This window comes from Schistocerca serialis, chromosome 9 (assembly GCF_023864345.2).
Source record: "Schistocerca serialis cubense isolate TAMUIC-IGC-003099 chromosome 9, iqSchSeri2.2, whole genome shotgun sequence".
NCBI classification, from domain to species: Eukaryota; Metazoa; Arthropoda; class Insecta; order Orthoptera; family Acrididae; genus Schistocerca; species Schistocerca serialis.
In genome coordinates this window covers 339,379,734-339,406,993 of record NC_064646.1, presented here as the reverse complement: position 1 = coordinate 339,406,993, position 27,260 = coordinate 339,379,734, and the positions used below count along the sequence as shown (strand labels likewise).

General features: G+C 44.7%; 1 protein-coding gene across 1 annotated transcript in view; it reads right to left on the bottom strand.

Annotated features, from left to right (window-relative positions):
- The window catches only part of LOC126419604 (uncharacterized), a 1,338,018-nt gene that overhangs the window by 470,640 nt on the left and 840,118 nt on the right, over positions 1-27,260 (bottom strand). The gene's annotated exons all lie outside the window — the stretch shown is intronic.

The window sequence follows — 27,260 nt, the reverse complement described above, 5'->3', positions numbered from 1 at the left end:
TGACTCGTTTTGTACCCATATTTCACTGTCTAGTGAACTTCATCCTGCAGTTCTGTTTTCAGTAAGCTCAATGTTTATGACATCATATCTCCTTCCCTATGTGTCGTACAATGATATAATTTTGCAGGCACGTTCAGTGGTATATGTTAACCATGTTTGTAAAATGTGTCGCAAAACAGGCAGTGGTAAAAAAGTAATAAATTAAAACGTCATCCGTGTAGGCGGCAGCTTTACTGCATCAACAGCAAAAATTTACTAAGACAAACTTCTTCCCTTTCATCATTTCGTGGGGGTTTTCAGCGAGAAAAAGCTTCAACAGGTTTGAAACTATGTGTTAAGTTTGTTGCAAGTCACTAAGGGCTCTCATTTTCAGATATTGTATCAATAAATTCTGTGTATTCGTGCATCGTGGGCTACACTTCTTTAACACCCCCATCCCCACCCATTCCTAGGACGGTTGTTCTTACGCCCAAAGCGATTATTTCCAGATAATAAGTGATATGTGTACTGAATTTTATTGAAATCGGTCCAGTGGTGTAAGAGGAGATGTGGAACATACATAGATATATACATACGTTCGTCCAAACTTTCATTAACAAATTTTTTAATATCTACGGGTTTGGATACGAAGATCCGTATGCAGAGATCGAAAAATTAAGAATTTCGATCTGTTGCAATTTAGTTGAGGAGTAAGCAAGCAGTGCTGTTCGAATCTATACACACAGAATTTGACAGCTCTCTAACCAAAGGTCTTATACAATTTTTGAACACTTTCCCACTTCGCCAGCGCTTTCTTCCTTTAGTATATCCGCAACGGAGCGAAATAGCTGATGCTGCTAATTCTGTAAATGTATTATGTTGCTGGCTTGACACGTACTGTATTTCCTAGTGTTCTAACGACTCCACGCAATATGAAACGCATTCCGTGTCGTGACGCACAACACCGATTTTTTTTCGATAACGGGAGCATCTAGTCCTAAACCCTTCACACGAGCTGCTTTTGAGTGTCCCCGAGTGATGTGCTGAAGCTGTCCTGTGCTGGCCAGTCGTATTACCGGAGGACGGCCAGTATTAGGTGCAGGTGGGACAGCGAGAGAAGCGCGGGCCTGCGAGGAAGACGAACAGGTGGCACGAAGGCGAGGGAGGCGCGCAGGACCGCGATCAATACGAGGGGCTCGGCGCGCCAAGAGCCTCAGCTGATCCCGCGGGCCGGGCTGCCGTCGCCGCAGGCACCAGTACGTGGCTGCGAGCCGAAGGGGGCCGCGCACAAAACCTGGCCGTCCGTGCTGCGCAGTATAGGGCCACGGTCTCCACAAAGCGGTCACCTCAAGCTATGAAGCGTGTCCCTTTCAGTTCTTTCCGGAGCCGAGATAGCACACGTCTAGGCCTGACAACCACACTGCTACCCTAGTGCTCGGTACCCCCAACCCTGTTACCTCAGCCAGCAAACGGATAACTGCAATAAAACGTATGTCTTCAACTGTAGCGTAAAGTTTAATTTTCTACAGAGGTCACACTTATCGCTAGTCTTCCTCACTTTCTCAGGGAACTGCAGATACAACAGGTATCGATGTGAATCAATCACGCTGCTCCCTTCCCCAAATAATTCAAAAAACTTCACAATCGTCCAAACAATAACTATGAACAGTCTCTTTCGTGACTAATATGCTGTGTAATCTTAGCACCACAGACGGTATAATATGAACTAGCAATCCACCATTTCGACGTGTACATGGTCCGCTTTACTCTGAAACAACAGTTTGCCTGGAGATCATCTCTTACAGATTGACAGAAAGACATACTGATGGAAGAAGTCACAACACCAAAAAAAATAATAAATGTAGAATAATGAAATTTCTGGAATACATTTGTCTAGCTGACAAATTTAAGTGATTAACAGTGCAACCGTAAGCGCGAGATAAGTCACTGCAAGTGTGAAATACTAGTACATTAATAACCGGTGTAACCGACAGAATGACGAATGCAAGCATGCAAATGAGTATGCATTGTGTGGTACGGGTGCCGGATGTCAGTTTGTACAATGAAGTTTCATACCTGTCGCACCTGGTCGGTGGTACAGGAACTGTTAATGCTGTTTGTGGATGACGCTAGAGTTATCGTCCGCTGATGTCCCATATGTGCTCCATTGGAGACACATCTGGTGATCTAGCAAGTCAAGGTAACATGTCAACATTCTGTAGATCAAGTTGGGTTACAACGGCGAGCGAGAGTTATCCTGTTGCAAAACAATCCCTGGAATGCTGTATATGAATGGCAGCATAACAGACTGACTTAAAAATTTACAGCCAGGGTGCGTGGGATTACTACGGGAATGCTCCTGCCGTCATACGAAATGCCACCCCAAACCTTAGCTCCAGCTGCAGGTCCAGAGTATCTAGCATGCAGACAGGTGGGTTGTAAGGTCTCAACTGGTTTCCTTCCAACCAACACGGGCTCGTAACTGGCACCGAGGCAGAACCAGCTTTCATCACTAAACACAACAGACCATCACCTTGCTCTTCTGTAAGTTCTTCCTTCACACCACTGAAGCCACAGATGGCGACGGTTTGATGCCAGTGCAGTGGAATACACGCTACAGAGCGTCCGGCTTGGAGCTGCCCTTAAAGTAACCGATTTATACAGTTAGTTGTGCCAGAGTAGGGCCAACAGCTATTCAGATTGCAGTACATGCGCCAGAGCCAACTCCGAACGCGATGGTCTTCCCTCTCGGAAATGCCATGCGGCCCTCTGGAGCCCCCTCTTCCTGCCACTGTACATTCTTGTAACCACTGCTGCCAGCCATCATGTACAGTGGCTACATTGCTGCCAAGTTTTTCTGCAATATCGTAGGAAGAACATCCAGCTTCTCGTAGCCCTATTACATGACATCGTTCAAATTTAGTGAGGTATTCATATTGATGTCTTTGTCGCCTTTAAGGCATTCTTGACTAACATCAACCCACCACGTGAAATCTCGAAATAAACTGACGGTGACGACCGTTACTGCGTGTATTTAAAGCAAATTGATTTGTATCCTCATAGTGGCGCTACTAGTGCGCCACTCTTGTGCGACTGGTGCGAAATTCTAATAGACATCATCTTTCAGATGTAGAAACACGCTTACCAACTTCTGTGTATGTCTCAAAAATCCTTCTTGGTGTTACAATTATTTTCCTTCAGTGTATTTTTTCTAATACTATCTTTGTCGACTGAGAGACACACTCGTCACAGAAATAACTGAGAAAGGTGGCGCCGCCTTATGATACTGAACTCGCATTTCGGAGGACGACGGTTCAAATCCCACCAGGGAATCCAAATTTTGCTTTCTTTTAGTTTCTAGAAATCACTTAATATATATGGCAGGATGGTTCCTTTTAAAAGAACACGACCAATTTCTTTCTACACCATTGCCAAATACGAGCTAGTGCTTTGTTTCTAACGGACTCGCCGACGCGGAGCTTGAAATTCTAGTCTTCCTCTCCCTGAGTTCAAAAGTCGGATTTTTAATGCTGTTAACACTGTGTAGTCAACTTTTGGATATTGCAAATCTTTCGAAATATTTGCGCGGTTGAACGCATGTGGAACCCAAGTTGGGAGACCGAGAATTTAATACGAGTCTGAAATATTGTTCATTCGGTCTCGTTGATGGCTACTAAGCAGCCAAGGCAACATTTCTAAAGGCAACATTAACGTCTGGGAGCGCTATCAATACTACCACACGATGACGCATCAGGAATCGGATTCACAGGAGTCGGTCCTCAGGACAGCGCTTCACAAGATGAAAGGTAGCGGAATTTATTTTAGTTTCGTCTAAGAACTTTTTAATCACGTACTGGATACATCCACCTGTTATATTCGCATTTTAGTCATGACGCTTCCGAAAGTCGTAACACAACACACACACGTCATATTAATACAAATAAATCCATCTGATAATGGCGGTTTAAGCCTTTTGAAACGCGTTTTGGAAATAAACAGTGACTGGTAACAGTAATCTTGTCCTTTCATTCAGCACAAATATCCTTTGCTGCCTAACCTATACAATTATTTTCTGACCTTCCACTACTGCTTAACTGATATTATTGTCATTTTTTCAGTTCTCTTTACAAAGCAAGACAATCGCGCTGAGAGAATTTGTAAATGAAACATCAGGTAAAACGAGATGTACTGAAAAAAAAAATAACTGTCACGGATTGATACCGTAGTTCGTTGCATCCGATGAAACCAGGAAAATTCGACAGCAGAATTTTAGTGGTAGTATGAGAGAAGAAAGCGGCCAGGCACGGCGTGTGTAGAGGCAGAGGATAGTAAAAGGCAGTGGCCCGGAGAGCGATGGGCAGAAGCAGAAACAGAAGCAAGAAGGGACGAGAACCGGTCGTAGGCCGTGGGCCCTGTGGGGGATACGGAGTCATCCGAGTCGCGCAGAATAACCGCTGCCCTGACGCATTCTGTGAGGTTCTCGCCGATGCCAGGCGAATATGTCGACGACCGTGTACTCGCGTGTGTCAGTTTTAGAGATAGAAATAACTCTAAAATAGTAGCATAGTTTTTGCTGCGGCCCTGACATCGTATATCTATAATCCAGATGCATCGTATGCTGACCTTAAATACTTCGAAGTACTCGCCAATTTTCTAAATCGCTTTGTAAGCATATTGTCATGTTTATTCAGAGATTTTTCGTGGCTAGATTTTAGTAAGCGGCTGGAGGAAGGGTGGGGTGCCGCTATTGTTGCCGCGAGACCTTTCTATTCTGAAAGTAAATAACGGAGTGCGAGCATATTAATAGGTCTGCACACAATCGTCTACAAAAATGACACGCGAAACTGTTTCGCCAGCAAGAACGGCAAAGGAAAATGATGACTAAACACGTGTGTATTAGACATCGAGTTGTGGGGGAGTAATGCTGATTCAGGGCACTACAGCTAAAGTAAAAGTATGTCAATCATGGACGGCGTGTAATGGTCACGATGGGTAGTCTTGTCGGATCGAGCCGTAATGCTAAACGTCATTAGAGTGTATATGCGCAGATGCTGATTTGTCCTTATAGGCGATGCATTAGGGACATCATATCAGTTTGATCGATGCAACATGCCCTAAAAAGTCAGATATTTCCAGCACGCATGATGAAAAGCGAAAACAACAAAAACTCCATGGACGTCAAAGTCATGAATTATAAGCAACAGCAAAGAGTGCGTCCTTCCAGGCCAACAGTTAAATGTAAATGCCGTGTGACTAGGGCCTCCCGTCGTGTAGACCGTTCGCCGGGGGCAAGTCTTTCGATTTGACGCCACTTCGGTGACTTGTAGACAGATGATTAGGACAACACAACACCCAGTCCCTGAGCGGAGAAAATCTCCGACCCAGCCGGGAATCGAACCCGAACCCTTTGGATTGACATTCTGTCGCGCTGACCACTCAGCTACCGGGGGCGGACAGGCCAACAGTTAATAGCCATAACTAACATCCAATACTTTTATGCTCGAGCCATTATGACGAACTAAAGGACGTCACAAACCTCCATGGTCGAAATCAAACATGCAATGGAAAATTCTAAACAGAGTGCTTTGGTATACGAAACTAACGGTCGGACATGAATATTTAGATTTCTATTAACATAAACAACTTAACTTGTGTGGCCACAAGGATTAGTCTCCAACAAATATGACAGCATACTTTGGACAAACGCCACGTAAAGTGCATAATTCACAGGAAATGGTACCAATAAATTCCTACAGTTGAACGCATAGATATTCGACAACCAATCATGAATTGTAAACGATGGTCACCTCCACCGTTATTTTCTTCTCGTGAACGTGGCTGCGGCAGGCAACCCTGTGTTACTAAATATAAGAAATTTCGAAAACGTGCATCATACACATTGGCCATTGAAGATGTCACACCGCCTGTTGTTCCCCGTTCACAGTTTCATCATCTCAAAACATTCAGTTTTTGTCCCTCTATCGTACGAGAATGTACAGTTTTGACTCTAAAGCTTTGCTGGCTTTCTGTTACGCATGAATGCCGACGGACGGCAGTCGTAAGGTAATCTACGAGAGCGAGGATGTTTCCTTCTTAGTCATACTTAACACATTGTTTCCCCTCTGATGACAAGGACGACGACGGGGCATTAAATGCTTGCCTTTCTTTCTTCCTTCTTTCCTTCCTTCGACAACCTGTATTTTAATGCGATACCAGGAGCATACCCTGCAAGGGGTACTGGAGGGCAGCTGCTTTCTCTCGCTCCTCCCCGTAGAAAAAATCATCATACACAGGACAGATATCAGTATAAACAAAATTAAAACAACTATACTCAGAGCCATTCGCCAGAAAATATCAGCACTATTTCGTCATTCACAGTGAAACTAACGTGAGTTACACCACTTGATTTGTGTATAAGACGGAAAAATTCTAGCATGGCCTAGGCGATTTTGTACCTAATATGTGTGTTTATGCAGCCAATTCGCTGAGTCCGCCATTTATGGATATCGAGTAAGCAGTCTGCAGATTATCATCCAAATACGGCAATATAATAAAACTGGCTGTAAGCAGCGTGTACTACTCAAAGTGAAAAATCGACAGTCTCGAATCTTTTATAAGAAATCCCCAAGCCTAGTCGTCTAGTAGTTACACAACGGAAGTTGAACCGTACACGAACAAAGAGCACACTTATCTCCTGTCCTTGTGTATTAAGGAGGTTTGATTAGCAGTGTGCAACCCAGCATCCAGCAAAAAGTAGAGCAAACGACTGTTGTCGAAATGCGCTGTGTGTGGGAGGAGTAGAGCCAGCACGGAACAATAGGAATTAACCGAGGTCGGCCTGCTACGCTGTATGCAAAGTAGCGACGTTCGCGCTGGACGTCGCACGGCCGCGGCAGCGGCTGTCTCTCGGCTGGCATCGACGGCGGCGGCGGCCCAACTTTTATTGAAAGCGGACGAGCCGGGGAGGCCCGTCACCCCATTGCTGCCCCCTCCTCTCCCCCCTCCTCCGTGCCCCGCATTCGCGCTCGCTTTTTTGTAGGCCGCGAGTGGAAGAGGTGAGCGCTCGAGGCTTGCGAGACGATGCGTCTACATCACGTCCCAGACTCACAGATCAACTCTGTCTGTAGGACACGACACAGATCGGCTTCAAATTCCTATGTCGCGCTTTTCATTAGTTGCAATTTACGTTATCTGCCTTTGTTCGTCTCGTGGCCACTTAAAACTTGTACTGTCTACGCGGAAACATTACTCAGCTAACTGCCTGACAGTCATATCAGCTTGAATTACACTAGCAAACGCCACCGAGCTTATACGGAGGACAGCTGTTATATCACAATCATGTTAGACTTCCGTAGAGGTTAACAGAAACGTTGAGAAATTTCAGTGAGAAGACAGTCTAACGAGAAAGCATAATGTTTCTAAGGGCGTAAGACGACATTATCAAAGTTCTTAAAAATATTCATTAGCATAAGAAACTAGCGTTTATAATGTAGATAGAAGTGCGAGTTAAAAAAATATATATATTTTTGGTACATAGAAATGGAGCGAAACATTGATTTCTATCGACTGTAGAAACGTTTTTAGCAGTTACACCAATGAAAATGGAAATCTCACTTAACAGTTATTTCTACACCGTAGAATTAATAATAAAAGCCGAGAAAGAAAGTAAAACCATTTTCATGTAGTAAAAGGGGCACTCAAATGTTCGGCACAACGAAGTCTAGATGACGATCTAAAAGATGTTTCCGCATTCCGACTATTATCTACGTTTCAAGAAAAGAGCCAAGGGCCAACAGTGGAAATTATCGCGGTACGAACAGGCGTTTACTTATGCTTCAGTCCAGTCTATCAGTACCAAAAGAAACGTGCTACAGCAGAAAGAATGTTGGGAGGAGACATGCTACACGAATAATTCGAATAGGGGAGATGCACGCTCGTTTATCTGCGCGTCTCTGTAAGATCGGAATGACAAATTCACCCACAGCCAACGAACTCTAAAATATGACGGAGATCTGAATCAGTTACTTTGGGCGCACAAAAATATATGGTGGGAAAACATCGCGAAAAATGGCGATTCCTCTGCCAAAAAAGATTGAAACCGTAATGCGTCAGAGTAGTCTCGAAATTAGTATTAGTATTGCACTAGCGCGTTACGGCTAGAAAACGGACTAATCTTTGACCCGTCAAATACCGACTTTTCTAAATTTATGCGAGTATATAATAAATGTATGATTAAGATAAAGCTGTCTTAATTGGCCTTAAAACCGCTTCTAACGAATCATACTGTTTTCAGCAGAACTCAGCAAAATAAATGTCTTCAGCTGCTGTACAAACTGAAACGATACAATGATTCAATACGACGTGCATGCGATAAATGCGACAACGTAACTTACGGCGCGCTTATTAGCTAATGTGTGCAAACAGGACCAACGTGCTGTTTTCCTTGTTAAATTTATATATGAATTTCAAGTTAAGTATAATAAGTATAGCTGTACTACCTAAACCGAAATATGAAAATCTGTGCTGGACCGGGGCTCGAACGCAGATTTCCCAACTAAACTAAGGACATCACACACATCCATCCCCGAGGCAGGATTCGAACCAGCGACCGTAGCGGTCGAGCGGTTCCAGACTGTAGCGCCTAGAACCACTCGGCCACCCCGGCCGGCTTGAAATTCGAATAGACATCATCTCCAGATGTGGGTCCTGCCGCGGTGGCCGAGCGGTTCTAGGTGCATCAGTCCGGAACCGCGCGACTGCTACGGTCGCAGGTTCGAATCCTGCCTCGGGCATGGCTGTGTGTGATGTCCTTAGGTTAGTTAGGTTTAAGTAGTTCTAAGTTCTAGGGGACTGATGACCTCAGACGTTAGGTCCCATAGTGCTCAGAGCCATTTGAAGCATTTTTTTTTCCTTTTTTTTTTTAGATGTGGGAACACGCCTACCAAATTTCGTTTATGTCGCGCAACTCATTCTTCGTTTTGCGATTGTTTTCCGTCAGTGTGTATTACAAAGATGGTGTTAATTTCCGGCTTTTGGAGCAAATAAGAGAAATATAAATAGGAGAATATGACTTCTCAATCGGTACTGTTCAAAAGGCGCACAGTTTCAGTATAATGAAAAGTAGAGTTTACACCAGTACTACGCACGTAAACATGAAAGGAGAGCTAGTGTTTGCGATTCTGCTGCAACACGTGTCGTGTGTACACAGTGTAGTCATAGAGTTGAGAGTAGGCAAGTAGGAAGAGGTGGAGGGGCAGGTGTGGGCTGCCACGTGCAGGCAGGCCTGCCTATCGTGAGCTGCGTCCTTGATGGGGGCAGGCAGGCAGGCGGGCAGGGGCAGCTGGCGGCCGGCGGCGGGCCGCGAGTGTACCCGCGGCCGCGGCGTGGCGCGGCGCCCATCCTTCCCTTCCCGCCCGCCTCATGCAGATAGCCGCCACACACCTGCGCCCCCCGCCTCAACCCTTCTTCTCCTGCCGGCCCCGTACCCACGCACACCGTCACCGAGAGCTGCCTGCGGATCCAACCCGCCATCCCGTCCCACGGAACACGTGCAAGCGCCTCTCCGACGGCTCACAGCTTCGTAACCTTATCGACTGTGACTGTGTCGTGCAGTCAGTAAAAGCGGACGCAACGGCACACGAGTACCACTTTCAGCACCAACTTGGCTATTTTTCGGGCTCGTTCTCTACCTTGAACTGTTAAAAAAATGTTCCACCAGAAGACATTCTCTCATCAACATGTCCATATATCGTCATCTCTGCCCCTAAACTAATTTAATCACATCTTATTTGCTATCTGCTCCCATCTTTCCTGCCTGGCGCAACATCATCACAATGTCTCCATCAACAGTACTAAGAAAACACGACTACAAACGTGAAAAACGGTAGTGGCAGTTTGACTACCACATCCCACTTGAATACAGATTTTTTTAAAATCATGTTACGTGCTTTAACGGGCATAGATTACGCAAGTTAGGTTTCCATCACCGATAGGTGGCAGTGCTTTGTACACTTGTAAAACGTAAGTTGTGGCGTGAGCAAAGGTCACAAACAATCCCATTTTTACGATGTTCAGTCCTACGTTTTTGAGTCTCGTTCAGTGTTAATTTTCTGATCGGGCTCAGCGGTAAAGGACGAAGCCTGTGTCACACTTAGTAGGCATCTAGCAAGTCTGCTGCTATTTTACAATCTCGTGTTTTGTTAGTAGGTACGACAGAACAAGGAAAGCCTACTTGAGCTTGCTGAGTGTGTACTGGGGTCCTTGACCTTACAGCAATAGCTGTTACGGTTCGCCGGCCGCGGTGGTCAAGCGGTTCTAGGCGCTTCAGTCCGGAACTGCGCGACTGCTAAGGTCGCAGGTTTGAATCCTGCCTCGGGCATGGATGTTTGTGATGTCCTTAGGTTAGTTAGGTTTAAGTAGTTGTAAATTCTAGGGGACTGATGACCTTAGAAGTTAAGTCCCATAGTGCTCAGAGCCAGTTTTTTGTTACGGTTCTGTATCGTGCTGGAGCATGCAACCTCCTCCCCCCTCCCCCTCCCCGTCTCTCAATCACTGCCCCAGACGACCAGTTCTCAAGCGCCAGACGCACTGCGCACACGTGCGCTAAGATGCGAGCCTGGGACTGGTGGCGCTTGACAGGTAGCCGATAGCCAATTACACGTAGCAGCACCACCTGCTCATCCTTGGTTTGTTTTAGCGCACCAAATGGGCTGGATGCTTGGAAAGATTCCGGAAAAACAATTGCATCGGACCTCTGCTCGCATCTACACTTCATCACAGGACTATCTGCCTGCCGAAATAACAGCAAATAAAACGAAACGAGTTACGCACGTACACTGGAATGAACCGAAAAAAAGTAGGAAGATAACAATGCATTATGCCCTGTTGTCTTTGAGTGGGGAAACAGAAGTAATTAATTTACTCAGAGCAAATAACTAATGGAATTCTGTTGATGTCCTTATAAAGGATGTTTCACAACTCTAATACAGCCTTCTAGACGCTGTACTGGCAAACTTAGTAGATAATGTTTTGATAGGGAACTCAAGTCCGGAAAGTTTGAAGACTGTACCACTTTCAAATCTCGCATTTCACGGTGCGCTGCGTAATGGTAGACTTGGACAACCCATGCGACCTACCAGTTTCGTCCGACTGCAACAACAGCTGCGAGTCCTTGTACGTTCGCATTTATGAAGGTTGACTGTGATGCTCTACGGACGAGCACCGTGTGCGTGGACGCACGCGTCTCCACGTGAAGCGTGTTCTGCATAACACCCGGGTCGCAGCTTGTCGTCTGTGCTGTATGCGCACCGTGAAATAGAACATTTGAAACTGAGCCCATCTTCAAACTTTTTTTTCACATCCGAACGGTATATTCCTTATCCAACCCAAACTTTATGTAATAAGTTCCCTCTAGAGCCTAGAAACCTGTAGTAGGAACTGTATACATCGTGTAAAGTACGTATTACTGCTGAGTTGCAAAGACACCTTTCGAGTATCTTGAAAATGAACCCTTCGCCCCAGTATAGACTTTCAGTAGCTGTACTATAAAATTAACGGTGACAATTTACAATTCCGTTACCACTGCTTGGATAGAATTCTCAAGCGGATCCCTGACATGCTCAGACAACTGATGCAAGCAGAGGCAAAATTCGAGTTGGAACATATATTCATCAACATTCTCCACAAACAGGACGCGTGTGGAATGGCAACCACTAATGGCTTCGTTTAAACTCACACGGTCAAGGAAAACGAGTGTGGTTCTTGACAGTTTGGAGATCAAAGAAACTATGACGGTGTTCATGAAGAGGGATAGCATCACATGACATTTACGATCTTCTATAACAGACATGTAGAGTGTAGTTACAAGATAGCTCGCTTGCTAGAGCCTCTACCGAATGTTACACTTTCTCTGCCTCGTGATGACTGGGTGTTGTGTGCTGTCCTTAGGTTAGTTAGGTTTAAGTAGTTCTAAGTTCTAGGGGACTGATAACCATAGATGTTAAATCCCATAGTGCTCAGAGCCTTTTGAATGTTACACGTCTCGTTCACAGAACAATCCAAGTAAGAAATCTTATCTATCTTGTATTGGGACTCTTGTACCTCTCTCGTTTAATGTGACGCCGCCCAAACGCTATAGAAATACGTAATGGCCCACGGAAAAATGACGGACGACTCATAATACATCAACCGCGTGTTCCGATATGATACATGCAGCACATCTTCAAGAAGCAGCGATATAAGCAATGTCCAGAGAGCAGAGGCATCGGTGCACTGCGTGTACTCGTACCACTTCTGTAGCACTCACGACAGGCAATATGAAATTTATACCTGTGCACGAGCGGGTGTTCCTGGGGTTTCCCTGTTGATAACCTTCAAGGTCTCACAACTTATAGAGTTGTAGTATATTATTTATAGAATATTATTAGCTCAGGCTATGTCGGTTATTCCAATAGATAAACTATAAATCCAGATGTTCGCTGTTCAGTCGTCATCATAGTGTCACTTCTTCCAGTTCTGTCGTCTGGCGATTCTATAAAGACGCGTTAAATCGGCAGTTGGTACTATGGCAGGATGAGATGATTTTCAAATCAGCGAGAGAGAAGAGCATAGGGGACCTTACAGAATCGTGCCCATTAAAGTCACCAACTGAGACATGGCTTAGCCACAGCCTGGGGGATGTTTCCAGAATTGTATATCCGCGTAATTAGAAGTCACCACGTATAGCTAACTCATTTTATCCCCACCTCTCTCAACTGAACGATACGTACGAAATTGGACGACCGTGTGCGAAATCCGAGTATCTCCGATACACACGTGAAAAGGCAATACGTAAGGAAGAATAAACTTTCTGCCCGCTAGTCTGTTCTTCGTAAGAACCGCTCTCTACAGCTGTGTCGCCGATAAATGCAACGCGCTGACACGTGTGTTGGATCGGTTAACCAAAAAACGTCAGCAGTTGGCGCGAGAGGCAAAGGGAAGGGAGAGACGGTGTGCCGGGCAGATGGCGACCGACACGTGGAGCCCGGGCAAGGGCAGAGAAGGGAAAGGGACTGGAAGGGAAGCGAAGGGAAGGGGAGGGGTCCGCGGAGGGGTGCGCGAACAATGAGGGAGGGGGCACCTACGGTAATGACAGAAAACGGACAACCGGAAGTCACTTAATCACCGTACTGCCCGCCCGCCGCACGTGGAGCTTCCCTGCCCCTGGCGCGCCGGCGCCCGCGGGGGTGGGGGTGGGGGTGGGGGCGGCGCGCGGCGTGTGATGACCTCTCTCTCGGCGCGCGGGAATCTGGTGGCACCGCGCGGGCCACGGCTCGCCAGCTGCTCTGCCGGCGTGCGCTGAACACGTCGCCGGTAGCAGCTCCAGCCAGTTCAACAGGACAGCGTGAAAATTTCTCGCAAAACTGTCATCCGCCTTTCTGAGTTACTCAGAATATATTTCATATTCCTAAGCTGTTGCATTCTCGGAGTACTTTTGTTAGCAAGTGCAATGTCGTGCTGATACATATCTTTTTTCCTTTTGCTATCCAAGTCCTTCTGTACCTATGTTTTAAAACAGTTTTCCCAGAACACATGTGCAGTAATACTAGTTGTTTGTTATCTGCCAGAATCCTTTTCGCATCACACAAAGTACTAGTCATAGCCTTCCCGGCAGTTGTAATCCACTTCGTCTTTTTCTCTCCTGGGCCTCCGATTTCCGTCCGTCCTTTCAAGTGGTGTTCCGTTTCCGGCACGGATTGGTGGACTGCAGTCTCATTCGTAATATTTCTGTCGCAAACGGTCCAGAACTGTCGAGAAGCTCTTTTTGCATTTGTTTCGAGACAGCAACGAGAAATTTCGGCTCTCATCTTACGAACACCTTTCCCATAGTTCATTCAACACAAAAGATACCTAACACTTTGTCGCGAAATGCTGAAATCTCGGGTACTTCATACCTATACTCGACGAGCTTTAGGAATCTACATGCTTCGATATTTTTCTAGCTGTCGTTGGTCAACTGTGGAGAAGTAAAAAGATTTTAACCAGTGACAAAACCGTTATCCATCTAGCATAACGCGAACCGAAATCAGTTCTTTCGCATAATTAAATATGCGATTTACTGTTGAGTGTATCGTTAAAAGTTATTAATCGCTTTAATTTCTGTTGACAAGTATACAGGTGACAAAATGCACTTCATACACTCTTTCGAAGTTACGTCCGCACGATGACAGGCTAAAGAGGTTGATTACATGCTGCTTTGGTAACTTTAGTGAGTCAGAAGAGAATCTTAGCATGTTATGGATAGGAACATTCTTCTTGGGCTTTTGATGGGAATCGCTCCAGGTGATGAACTGAAGCCATGACGTTCTAGTAAGCTGAGTGTCCTTACAACGTGCCAGTCGTCAGCAGATTATTCAGTGGCCTGCCTCCTTGGTTTGGCGGTATACGCTCCTCGAGATTCGGCGAGAAAAATTTATACATCTCTCTCTGTCCTTCGCTGTCTGATAAATAGTTAATGGAGCTTCATACTAGTGTAGTTGTCCCCTTTTCTGTTACACTACCGAGTCGTGAAAGGGGAAACTTGACCCTACACACAGGTTCCCGGCTCCCCTACACGAAATAGCCAACATGTTGAAAAACTGAACTTCATTTGGTGTGGTATTATATTTCTGCGTATCTTAGTAGTTACGTGGATACGTTTGACGAAAATTCTAGCCTTCCGTTTATTCTAAATAATCCAGATCTAGCTTGTTGCATCAAGAGACGTATTACCCCAATCACAGATCTATAATCTGGGATATTACTAACGGTTAAACCAAAACCCTTCCATTTTCCATTTTTTATTTCAATGTATCACCTTGTATTTCTGCATATTTAACTTGTCGTATTACCTATTGCATCAATCCGTTTCCTTTTTCTTTCTTTCAGACCTCGTTCCGGATTCGCAACAGTTCATTAGCAATGGTACATTTCGTAGACAACAGCATAATTAGCGAGATATCGTACGTCTCTGTTCAGAAAGTTTTTTACGAATTCGTAGGTGCAAACACACGTATTGCTCTGATCTCTGACGAACATGCGGCGTTCACTATCATGTACGTATTGTGTCATCGAGACAGCCATAAATGTAGTGCTTCAGGGACGCTACAGACATTTTTTTATTTTTTTTTATTTTTAATCTTATTTTGTTCGCTGTAGATCGTTGCATCTGCTCGGGACGGACGTCGTAAGACATCCGTTTACGTTCGTTGTTGATCGATTAACTCAGTTGTTTTATTACAGAGGGCAGCTAACCCTCTGACCGAACAAGCTGAGCTACCATGCCGGCACTGAGGTACAGGAACCCGACAATCTTGAAATAAACAGGAGAAAGTACAGATTGCAAGTTTTCCAGGTGCTGAAACATTGTGAGATTCAGTGCAAAAACACACACACATAAAAGAAAGAGACAGAGAGAGATAGACCGGGAGGGGGGGGGGGGGCTTGTTTCTTCACCGATAAAAGTCAATGGTCTGAATACTCTGTCACACACTGTAACATGATTTGCTACGTGCTAATGAACATATTGATGTAAAATCCATTAACATCGTCTGTAGTTCTGTTACAAACAGCTGCCCAGTTTGTGAAATAGACATCTAGGTTTTAATTAACTTTTTGTGTCCAAACAACAATATTTTGCTACAATCTTAGTTTGTTGTAAACTGACCCGTCGTCTATTTCTTTATCTTAATAGAGGGTTCAACATAATTTTAAATCGTAACGCATGTCCGTGCATTCAACAATATTTTGCTACAATCTTAGTTTGTTGTAAACTGACCCGTCGTCTGTTTCTTTATCTTAATAGAGGGTTCAACATAATTTTAAATGGTAACGCATGTCCGTGCATTCAGCTGGTCTCTGAAGAGCTGCTAACTCCTCCCTGCCTGCCGTGCGTCTACAGCGGTCGACGGTCTGCAACGGAATGGTCCAAGTTCTGGCACTGGCCGACAGATAGCGCGCTGGCTACGGCCAAAGCCAGCGCCGCGACCGAGGGCGGTGACCGCGGGAATGAGAGAAGTCAGGACGTGGCCCAGTTGCCAAAAATCGCAACCGCGTCTGTCGCGTAGGCCCGGGGCAGAGTCAAGAGCCTGCCAGGATCTTTTCCTGACAGCGGGCACGGCCGATAAGCTACGACGTAGCATATTAACTGTTTCCCTGCAAATTGCATCGAAGGGAGACGTAAAGTGATCAAAATAAAAACTACCGACGAGAAGTACAAACCAAACAACGGGATTCAAAGCTACTCTGACGTCAGCTACAGCGATATTATAGAACCAAGTATTAACATCCAAAGTATGTTAACATTAAGGCAGTTATTTTACAGGCTGGTTATACATGGGTAAACAGTTTATGGACATTTGCTAGTAACTTCATAAACAACGACATTTGATGGCTTGCCGTTGGTGGGGAGGCTTGCGTGCCTCACCGAAACAGATAGCCCTACCGTAAGTGCAACCACAACGGAGGGGTATCTGTTGAGAGGCCAGACAAACGTGTGGTCCCTGAAGAGGGCAGCACCCTTTTAAGTAGTTTCAGGGGTAACAGTTTGAATGATTGACTGATCTTGCCTTGTAACGTCAACCAAGATGGCTTTGCTGTGCTGGTATTGCGAACGGCTGAAAGCAAGGGGAAACAACAGTCGTAATTTTTCCCGAGGTCATGCAGCTCTACTGAATGGTTAAATGATGATGGCATACTCTTGGGTAAAATATTCTGGAGGTAAAACAGTCCCCCACGCGAACAGCCAGCCAGAGCGACAGCAGCAGCGAGTACTGTTTGTATAAAGCGTTTATTTTGCATTTTGTTTACGACCTTCCACTAAGGAAGGGGTTCTATTTGTGTTTATCTGCTCTGCATAGTAACTAACAGTTCTTGATAAAACTTTACGTAGTTTTCGTGTTAGATTTCTTAGTGTTTTCTTGATCGTTTAGAACAGAAAGCGCCCTAAAACCGTCTTTTGTTTGTTTCGCGGCCGTTAGCCACTAGTCACTTGAATCAGCAGTTGTCTTGTGACAGCCAGAGCGACAGCACCAGCAGCAGCGAGTACTGTTTGTATAAAGCGTTTTTGTACTTATTTGCTGCGCTTAGCTTTTAAATAGTTTTTCTGGGAAAACCTAGCGTAGTTTTCGCGTCTCGTATTTCAGTGAGTGTTTCTTGATTATCAGAGTAGCTCATCAGAAGATTATCTTGGGAATTTGTCACCGTATAGAGTAGGGTAAACATAGTCATGTGTAGGGGTTGTGGTTGTTGTGAGCGGACGCAAGGAGAATTGGCCACTCTTCGGGGGCAGGTGGAGGCTTTGTCTGTTAGGCTCATCGAGCTCGAGGCGCAGGCGTCGGCTCGTAGTGGCGTTGGGGCAACTGTGGTGAGACCTATGCCTACTTCGGTGGCCTTGGAATCACATGGAACCCCTGATGTCGCTGCGTCTTCCGGCAGTGAGCATCTTACCGGTCAGCCATCACTCCAGGGTGAATGGCGGACAGTGGTGGGCTCGCGCGTGCCTGGCCGAAAGGCGAAGGTGGGATCTGGCCGCGTGGCAGCTGCCTTACCCCTTTCCAACAGGTACGGGGTGCTTCCTAGTGGTGATGACATCGTTTCCGAGCCACCACAGGGTGCCTCGCCTGTTGGGCCAGTGGCCGATTCTCCGGCAAGGTCCCGACAGTCACAGAGGGCGGGCCTATTAGTTATAGGGAGCTCCAACGTTAGGCGGGTTATGGAGCCCCTCAGGAAAATAGCGGGTAGGTCGGGGAAGAATGCCAGTGTGCACTCGGTGTGCTTGCCGGGGGGTCTCGTCCGTAATGTGGAGGAGGCCCTTCCGGCAGCTATTGAACGCACTGGGTGTGACCGGCTGCAGATAGTAGCACATGTCGGAACGAATGACGCCTGCCGCTTGGGTTCTGAGGCCATCCTTGGTTCCTTCCGGCGGCTGGCTGATTTGGTGAAGACAACCAGCATCGCACGCGGAGTGCAAGCTGAGCTTAATATCTGCAGCATAGTGCCCAGAGTCGATCGCGGTCCTCTGGTTTGGAGCCGTGTGGAGGGTCTAAACCAGAGGCTCAGACGACTCTGCGACTATAATGGTTGCAAATTCATCGACCTCCGTTATTGGGTGGAGAACTGTAGGGCCCCCCTAGACAGGTCAGGCGTGCACTACACACCGGAAGCAGCTACTAGGGTAGCAGAGTACGTGTGGCGTGCACACGGGGGTTTTTTAGGTTAGAGGGACCCCCCCTTGGGCGAAACGATAAAATACCTGACGGCTTACCAGAGAGGACATTATCATCGTTGATAAAGAATGTCCGTCCTCAGAGACCAAAAACAGGAAAAGTTAACGTAATATTGGTAAACTGCAGGAGTATCCAGGGCAAGGTTCCTGAATTAGTATCTCTTATTGAAGGAAATAGTGCGCATATAGTATTAGGAACGGAAAGTTGGTTAAAACCGGAAGTGAACAGTAACGAAATCCTAGACACAGAATGGAATATATACCGCAAGGATAGGATAAACGCCAATGGTGGAGGAGTATTTATAGCAGTAAAGAATTCAATAATATCCAGTGAAGTTATTAGCGAATGCGAATGTGAAATAATCTGGGTTAAGTTAAGTATCAAAGGTGGGTCAGATATGATAGTCGGATGCTTTTATAGACCACCTGCTTCAGCAACCGTAGTAGTTGAGCGCCTCAGAGAGAACCTGCAGAACGTCGTGAAGAAGTTTCGTGATCATACTATTGTAATAGGGGGAGACTTCAATCTACCAGGTATAGAATGGGATAGTCACACAATCAGAACTGGAGCCAGGGACAGAGACTCTTGTGACATTATCCTGACTGCCTTGTCCGAGAATTACTTCGAGCAGATAGTTAGAGAACCAACTCGTGAAGCTAACGTTTTAGACCTCATAGCAACAAATAGACCGGAACTTTTCGACTCCGTGAATGTAGAAGAGGGTATCAGTGATCATAAGTCAGTGGTTGCATCAATGACTACAAGTGTAATAAGAAATGCCAAGAAAGGAAGGAAAATATATTTGCTTAACAAGAGTGATAGGGCACAAATCGCAGAATATCTGAGTGACCACCATCAAACGTTCATTTCTGAGGAAGAGGATGTGGAACAAAAATGGAAAAAATTCAGAAACATCGTCCAGTACGCCTTAGATAAGTTCGTACCGACTAAGGTCCAAAGCGAGGGGAAAGATCCACCGTGGTATAACAATCATGTACGAAAGGTACTACGGAAACAAAGAAAGCTTCATCATAGGTTTAAGAGTAGTCGAATCATAGCTGATAAGGAAAAGCTGAACGAAGCGAAAAAGAGCGTAAAGAGAGCAATGAGAGAAGCATTCAACGAATTCGAACATAAAACATTGGCAAACAATCTAAACAAGAACCCTAAAAAGTTTTGGTCATATGTAAAATCGGTAAGCGGATCTAAATCCCCTATTCAGTCACTCGTTGACCACGATGGAACCGAAACAGAGGACGACCGAAGAAAGGCAGAAATACTGAATTCAGTGTTCCGAAACTGTTTCACTGCGGAAAATTGTAACACGGTCCCTGACTTCAGCCGTCGCACGGACGCCAAAATGGAAAATATTGAAATAAACGATATCGGAATTGAAAAACAACTGCTATCACTTAGTAGCGGAAAAGCATCCGGACCAGACGAGATACCCTTAAGATTCTACAGTGATTATGCTAAAGAACTTGCCCCCTTTCTATCAGCAATTTATCGTAGATCGCTGGAAGAACGTAAAGTACCTAGCGACTGGAGAAAGCGCAGGTCGTTCCCATTTTCAAGAAGGGTCATAAATCAGATGCGAATAATTATAGGCCTATTTCGCTTACGTCAATCTGTTGTAGAATAATGGAACATGTTTTGTGTTCTCGTATTATGACGTTCTTAGATAATACAAATCTCCTTCATCATAACCAACATGGATTCCGCAAACAGAGATCATGTGAAACTCAGCTCGCCCTATTTGCCCAAGAAATTCACAGTGCCGTAGACACTGGCGAGCAGATTGATGCCGTATTCCTGGACTTCAGGAAGGCATTTGATACGGTTCCGCACTTACGTTTAGTGAAAAAAATACTAGCTTACGGAATATCGGACCAGGTTTGTGATTGGATTCAGGATTTCCTAGAAGAAAGAACACAACATGTCATTCTTAACGGTTCAAAATCTGCAGATGTAGAGGTAATTTCGGGAGTACCGCAGGGAAGCGTGATAGGACCTTTATTGTTTACAATATACATAAATGACTTAGTTGACAACATCGGTAGCTCCGTGAGGCTATTTGCAGATGACACGGTTGTCTACAAGAAAGTAGCAACATCAGAAGACTCGTACGTACTCCAGGAGGACCTGCAGAGGATTAATGCATGGTGCGACAGCTGGCAGCTTTCCCTAAACGTAGATAAATGTAATATAATGCGCATACATAGGGGCAGAAATCCATTCCAGTACGATTATGCCATAGGTGGTAAATCATTGGAAGCGGTAACGACCATAAAATACTTAGGAGTTACTATCCGGAGCGATCTGAAGTGGAATGATCACATAAAACAAATAGTGGGAAAAGCAGGCGCCAGGTTGAGATTCATAGGAAGAATTCTAAGAAAATGTGACTCATCGACGAAAGAAGTAGCTTACAAAACGCTTGTTCGTCCGATTCTTGAGTATTGCTCATCAGTATGGGACCCTTACCAGGTTGGATTAATAGAAGAGATAGACATGATCCAGCGAAAAGCAGCGCGATTCGTCATGGGGACATTTAGTCAGCGCGAGAGCGTTACGGAGATGCTGAACAAGCTCCAGTGGCGGACACTTCAAGAAAGGCGTTACGCAATACGGAGAGGTTTATTATCGAAATTACGAGAGAGCACATTCCGGGAAGAGATGGGCAACATATTACTACCGCCCACATATATCTCGCGTAATGATCACAACGAAAAGATCCGAGAAATTAGAGCAAATACGGAGACTTACAAGCAGTCGTTCTTCCCACGCACAATTCGTGAATGGAACAGGGAAGGGGGGATCAGATAGTGGTACAATAAGTACCCTCCGCCACACACCGTAAGGTGGCTCGCGGAGTATAGATGTAGATGTAGAATCTCCGGGCGGGGACTACTCAGGAGGGAGTTGTTATGAGGAGAAACAAAACTGGCGTTCTACGAATTGGAGAGTGGAATGTCAGATAACTTAATCGGGCATGTAGGTTAAAAGTTTAAAAGTGGAAAGAACAGTTAAAGTTAGATGTAGTCGGAATTAGTGAAGTTCGGTAGCACGAGGAACAGGACTTCTGGTCAGGTGAATACAAGGTTATAAATACAAAATCAAATAGGAGTAATACAAAGTAGGTGTAATACTGAGTAAAAAAGACAGCATAGCGAACGAATTATTGTAGCCAAGGTGCACACGAAGCTCACACACACCACAGTAGTACAAATTTATACGCCAACTAGCTCCGCAGATGAGGAGGAGTTTGAGGAAATGCATTATGAGATAAAAGAAATTATTCAGATACTTAAGGGAGACTAAAATTTAATAGTCATGGGAGACTGGAATTCGATAGTAGGAAAAGGAAGAAAAAGTAATAGGTGAATATGGACTGGGGGAAAGGAATGAAAGAGGTAGCCGCCTGGTAGAATGGTGCACAGAGCACAATTTAATCATAGCTAAGAGTTGGTTTAAAAATCATGAAAAAAGACTCTATACGTGGAAGAGACCTCGAGACACCAGAAGGTTTTAGATTGATTATATAATGGTAAGATAGAGATTTCCGAAACAGATGTCAATTGCAACACATTTCCAGGGGCCGATGTGAACTCTGACCACAATTTGTTGGTTATGAACTGTAGGTTAAAACTGAAGAAACCGCAAAAAGGCAGGAATTGAAAGAGATGGGACTTGGATAAACTGAAAGAACCAAAGGTTGTAGAGAGTTTCAGAGGGAGGTTTAGGGAACATTGACAACAACAGGGGAAAGGAATACAGTAGAAGAATAGTGAGTAGTTTTGAGAGATGAAATAGTGAATGCAGCAGCCGATCAAGTAGGTAAAAAGACCAGGGCTAGTAGAAATCCTTGGGGAACAGAAGAGATACTGAATTTAATGGATGAAAGGAGAAAATACAAAAATGCAGTAAATGAAGCAGGCAAAAAGGAATACAAACGTCTCAAAAATGAGATCGACAGGAAGTGCAAAATGGCTAAGCAGGGATGGCTAGAGGACAAATGTAAGGATGTGGAGGCTTATCTGACTAGGGGTAAGATAGATTCTGCCTACAGGAAAATTAAAGAAACCTTTGGAGATAAGAGAACGACTTGTATGAATATCAAGAGCTCAGGTGGAAAACCTGTCCTAAGCAAAGAAAGGAAAGCATAGAGGGGGAAGGATTGTATAGAGGATCTATACAAGGGAGATGTACTTGAGGGCAATATCACGGAAATGGAAGACGATGTAGATGAAGGTGAGACGGGAGATATGATACTACGTGAAGAATTTGACAGAGCACTGAATGACGTAAGTCGAAACAAGGTCCCGGAAATAGACAACACTTGGTAGAGCTACCGATACCCTTGGGGGAGCCAGCCGTGACAACTGCTCCATCTGGTGAGCCAGATGTATGAGACAGACTTCAAGAAGGATATAATAATACCAATTCCAAAGAAATCAGGTGCTATCAGGTGTGGAAATTACCCAATTATCAATTTAATTAGTTAGGCTTGCTAAATACTAACACGAATTTTTTACAGAAGAATGGAAAAACAGGTAGAAGCCGACCTCGGGGAGGATCAGTTTGTAGAAATGTTGGAACACGCGAGGCAATACTGTCACTACAATTTCTAATACAAGATAGGTTAAGGAAAGCCAAACCAACGTTTACAGCATTTGTAGTCTTAGAGAAACCTTTTGACAATGTTGCCTGGAATACTCTCTTTCAAATTTTAGAGGTCGCGGAGGTCAAATACAGACAGCGAAAGGCTATTTAAAATTTGTACAGAGACCAGATGCAGTTATAAGAGTCTAGGGGCATGAAAGGAAAGCAGTGGTTCGCCAAGTGTACAAGTTAGGTGGGTCGACAACATATTCCTGTCATGTGACGCACATGCCGTCACCAGTGTCGTATAGAATATATCAGATGTGTTTTCCCGTGGAGGAATCGGTTGACCTATGACCTTGCGATAAAATGTTTTCGGTTCCCATTGGAGAGGCACGTCCTTTCGTCTACTAATCGCACGGTTTTGCGATGCGGTCGCAAAACCCAGACACTAAACTTATTACAGTGAACAGAGACGTCAATGAACGAGCAGACAGATAATAACTATGCAAAAATAAAGAAAGTAAAATTTTCACTCGTAGGAAGACTTGAACCAAGGACCTCTCCTTCTGCAGCTGCTAACGCTACCACGGGACCACGGCACTTCTGACCTCACATTTTCCTTGATGTTGCCTATGTAGCCCATGGACTACTCAGTTTGTATATTTTGCTTATTTTTTCACAGTTCCACACAACTTCTTCCTGTTTTCTCAATTGATCTGTGTTCAGTTTTTCAAGGCCTATCCACTGTGCCAACTTATAACTAAATCTGAGGGGGGTGCGATGGGGAGGTTCCCTTGTAAGCAGCAGGATCAATTTCACATCTGTTGCTAGAACAGTGCGGTGCATAAACAGAATTTACTAATCATTCAAAATTTAAACATATTTTAGAAAAGGATTATGCCTTGAGCAAAGACATTTCTTCTTTTCTCACCCACACGCTTTTCCACGAAATTTCAAGACCATAAAAAGAGAAACGCAGAAGAAAACATGATTGTGTTTGCTAAAAGCAGAATCCTTTTATAAGACACATATTTTTTGAAATCAAAGACAGACACAAACTAGCGAGCTTTAACTTCAAGATGAATATCACAATTTTTTAAAATTAAACCTAGATTACTACATCCTCTTAAAATTTACGATTGCAGTTGGTATCAATTCGCTATTCCTGCCAACCTGGTATTGCTAGTATATGGTGTAAAGCAGGACATTTTGCATTTATTTATTTTGTATGTGACATACCATCGCAGACATATCGCATAAGATGAAAAAAATTCATGTTGCTCTACAACGGACGATAATAATGTTCATCTTATCATGGAGTAAATAATTTTTTAAGTTTCCTTAGATTGTTTCTACGAATAAGAAAATTACTAAGTTAATTTTATTCATAAAGGACGCTGTTGAACTCAGTGACTGTTCCTTTTAACGGCTAGTGTTGAAGAAAACTTGCGATCAGAAGGCAGTTTATTTAAAACACGACCGGTTTGGGGCTTACGAGGATTTTCAGATAATTGCATTCAGTTTCGTCTTTCGTTGTCTGAGTTCACTGTTTAACATAAAAGGCAAATTATGCGACATCTCTGTCCACGAGTAATCTAGTATTAGCAATGTGGCAGTTGACATTGAACTACAGTTTTGTACACAGCTTTCCGAATCGCGCATACAACAGCGCCTGTGAGTGGAGGATGGAGGAAGGCGGACAAAAAAATCGTTGTCCTCACGATGCGGCTCGCTAATACCCTCTTGTTGCTTTGAGAATGGCCTCACTTCAGAAAGCAACATAGTATAGTAGTGTCTTCAGCTGCTGCCGGATGTCGAAGGCCAACAAAATTGCGGGGATAGTGACTGCTTCGTTTCAACCTCTGTTCCAAACATGCCATTACATTTTCTGTGCGTTCAGTACCGGATAATTTAGTGGGCCAGTCGACGTGCGATACGGTGCCTGCATGTTCGTCAGACCAGAGACGTAAGCAGGCATCCCTGTAAGCACAGCTCTTATCTTGTAGACAGGGAGTCATCAACAAACTCATCCTGAAGATGAAAGGATAAAAAGAGAAAGTTGACATAAAAATCATGGCTCATGTTCACGGTGAACTGATTGCGTGGGCCCAAGACATGTTAACGAAAAACACCCCTAAAACACGATGGAATAACCTTGGTAGCTGCGCGGTCAGTGCTGCGGATTGCTAAGCGAAGCGGCCCGGGTTCGATTCCCAGCCGAGAGGGAGAGGACTGGGTGTTGTGTTGTACATACTTTCGTATCGTCATAACTTACATTACTATTGATATGGCTGAATGAGCACGGCCCGAAAAACAATAAACTGAGAAAAAGAAAGAATACACTGCAAAATCGCGACCCGTCAGTCAACATTACACGCCTCCTTTCAGCCGCCGCCCCGTGTAGTTTTGCACGCTGAACACGCGCAGATTTATGTGCCGCCGTGAACGGCGACCTTTTGCGAGGCACTTGAGTCTGTCTGTGTTCGCTCGGAAACCGAATGAGGTGGACCCGTATTCAGCGAAACCCAGTGCCATTGGTGGGTGGCTAGTCGCGTTCCCTTCTTTGTGTACGTTCCATGTCTCGCGTTAGACAGTATCGCGGTGCTATCTGCGGCAGCCGTACGGAGAGCAGAGCCATGCAGTAAGCGGTGTTTCCGCGTTATCTCGCGCCGGCAGTTAGCGTCAAGCGAGCCATTTCGTCCGCCGATGTTGCCAGCGCGCTGCGCTTCCACAGCCGACACGGAGGCGGCGCTCACACGGCACGTCACATCACATCATATTCCATTAGAACTACTGACAGCCTTGGGAGAGCCAGTCCTGACAAAACTCTACCATCTGGTGAGCAAGATGTATGAGACAGGCGAAATACCCTCAGACTTAAAGAAGAATATAATAATTCCAATCCCAAAGACAGCAGGTGTTGACAGATGTGAAAATTACCAAACTATCAGTTTAATAAGCCACTGCTGCAAAATACTAAAACGAATTCTTTACACACGAATGGAAAAACTGGTAGAAGCCGACCTCGGGGAAGATCAGTTCGGATTCCGTTGAAATGTTGGAACACGTTAGGCAATACTGAATCTACGACTTATTTTAGAAAATAGATTAAGGAGAGACAAGCCTACGTTTCTAGCATTTGTAGACTTAGAGAAAGCTTTTTACAATGTTGACTGGAATACTCTCTTTCAAATTCTGAAGGTGGCAGGGGTAAAATACAGGGAGCGAAAGGCTATTTACAATTTGTACAGAAACCAGACGGCAGTAATAAGAGTCGAGGGACATGAAAGGGAAGCAGTGGTTGGGAAGGGAGTGAGACAGGGTTGTAGCCTCTCCCCGATGTTATTCAATCTGTATATTGAGCAAGCAGTAAAGGAAACAAAGGAAAAATTCGGAGTAGGTATTAAAATCCATGGAGAAGAAATAAAAACTTTAAGGTTCGCCGATGACATTGTAATTCTGTCAAAGACAGCAAAGGACTTGGAGGAGCAGTTGGACGGGATGGACAGTGTCTTGAAAGGAGGATATTAGATGGACATCAACAAACGCAAAACGAGGATAATGGAATGTAGTCGAATTAAGTCGGGTGATGCTGAGAGAATTAGATTAGGAAATGAGACACTTAAAGAAGTAAAGGAGTTTTGCTATTTGGGGAGCAAAATAACTGATGATGAAGTAGAGAGGATATAAAATGTAGACTGGCAATGGCAAGGACAGCGTTTCTGAAAAAGAGAAATATGTTAACATCGCGTATAGATTCAAGTGTCAGGAAGTCGTTTCTGAAAGTATTTGTATGGAGTGTAGCCATGTATGGAATTGAAACATGGACGATAAATAGTTTGGACAAGAAGAGAATAGAAGCTTTCGAAAGGTGTGGTGCTACAGAAGAATGCTTGGATAGACCACATAACTAATGAGGAGGTACTGACTAGAATTGGGGAGAAGAGAAATTTGTGGCACAACTTGACTAGAAGAAGGGATCGGTTGGTAGGACATGTTCGGAGGCATCAAGGGATCACCAATTTAGTATTGGAGGGCAGCGTGGAGGGTAAAAATCGTAGAGGGAGACCAAGAGATGAATACACTAAGCAGATTCAGAAGGATGTAGGTTGCAGTAAGTACTGGGAGATGAAGAAGGTTGCACAGGATAGAGTAGCATGGAGAGCTGCATCAAACCAGTCTCAAGACTGAAGACCACAACAACAACAACAACAACATATCACATCGCATCATTAAACCTCGTATACCGCCGCTTACTTCCAGTGTGCTCCCAGTGATGCCCTCGTGTACGTTTCGGGCGAGCTATTAGCGAAAACCTGGCAAATATGGCACAGACATGGATAAGAAAGCTCGTTATACCCATAGCTTAACTGCCCAAACGAAGACTTACCAAGAAACACTCACTTCATTTTTGTATAATTCGAGATGGGGCCA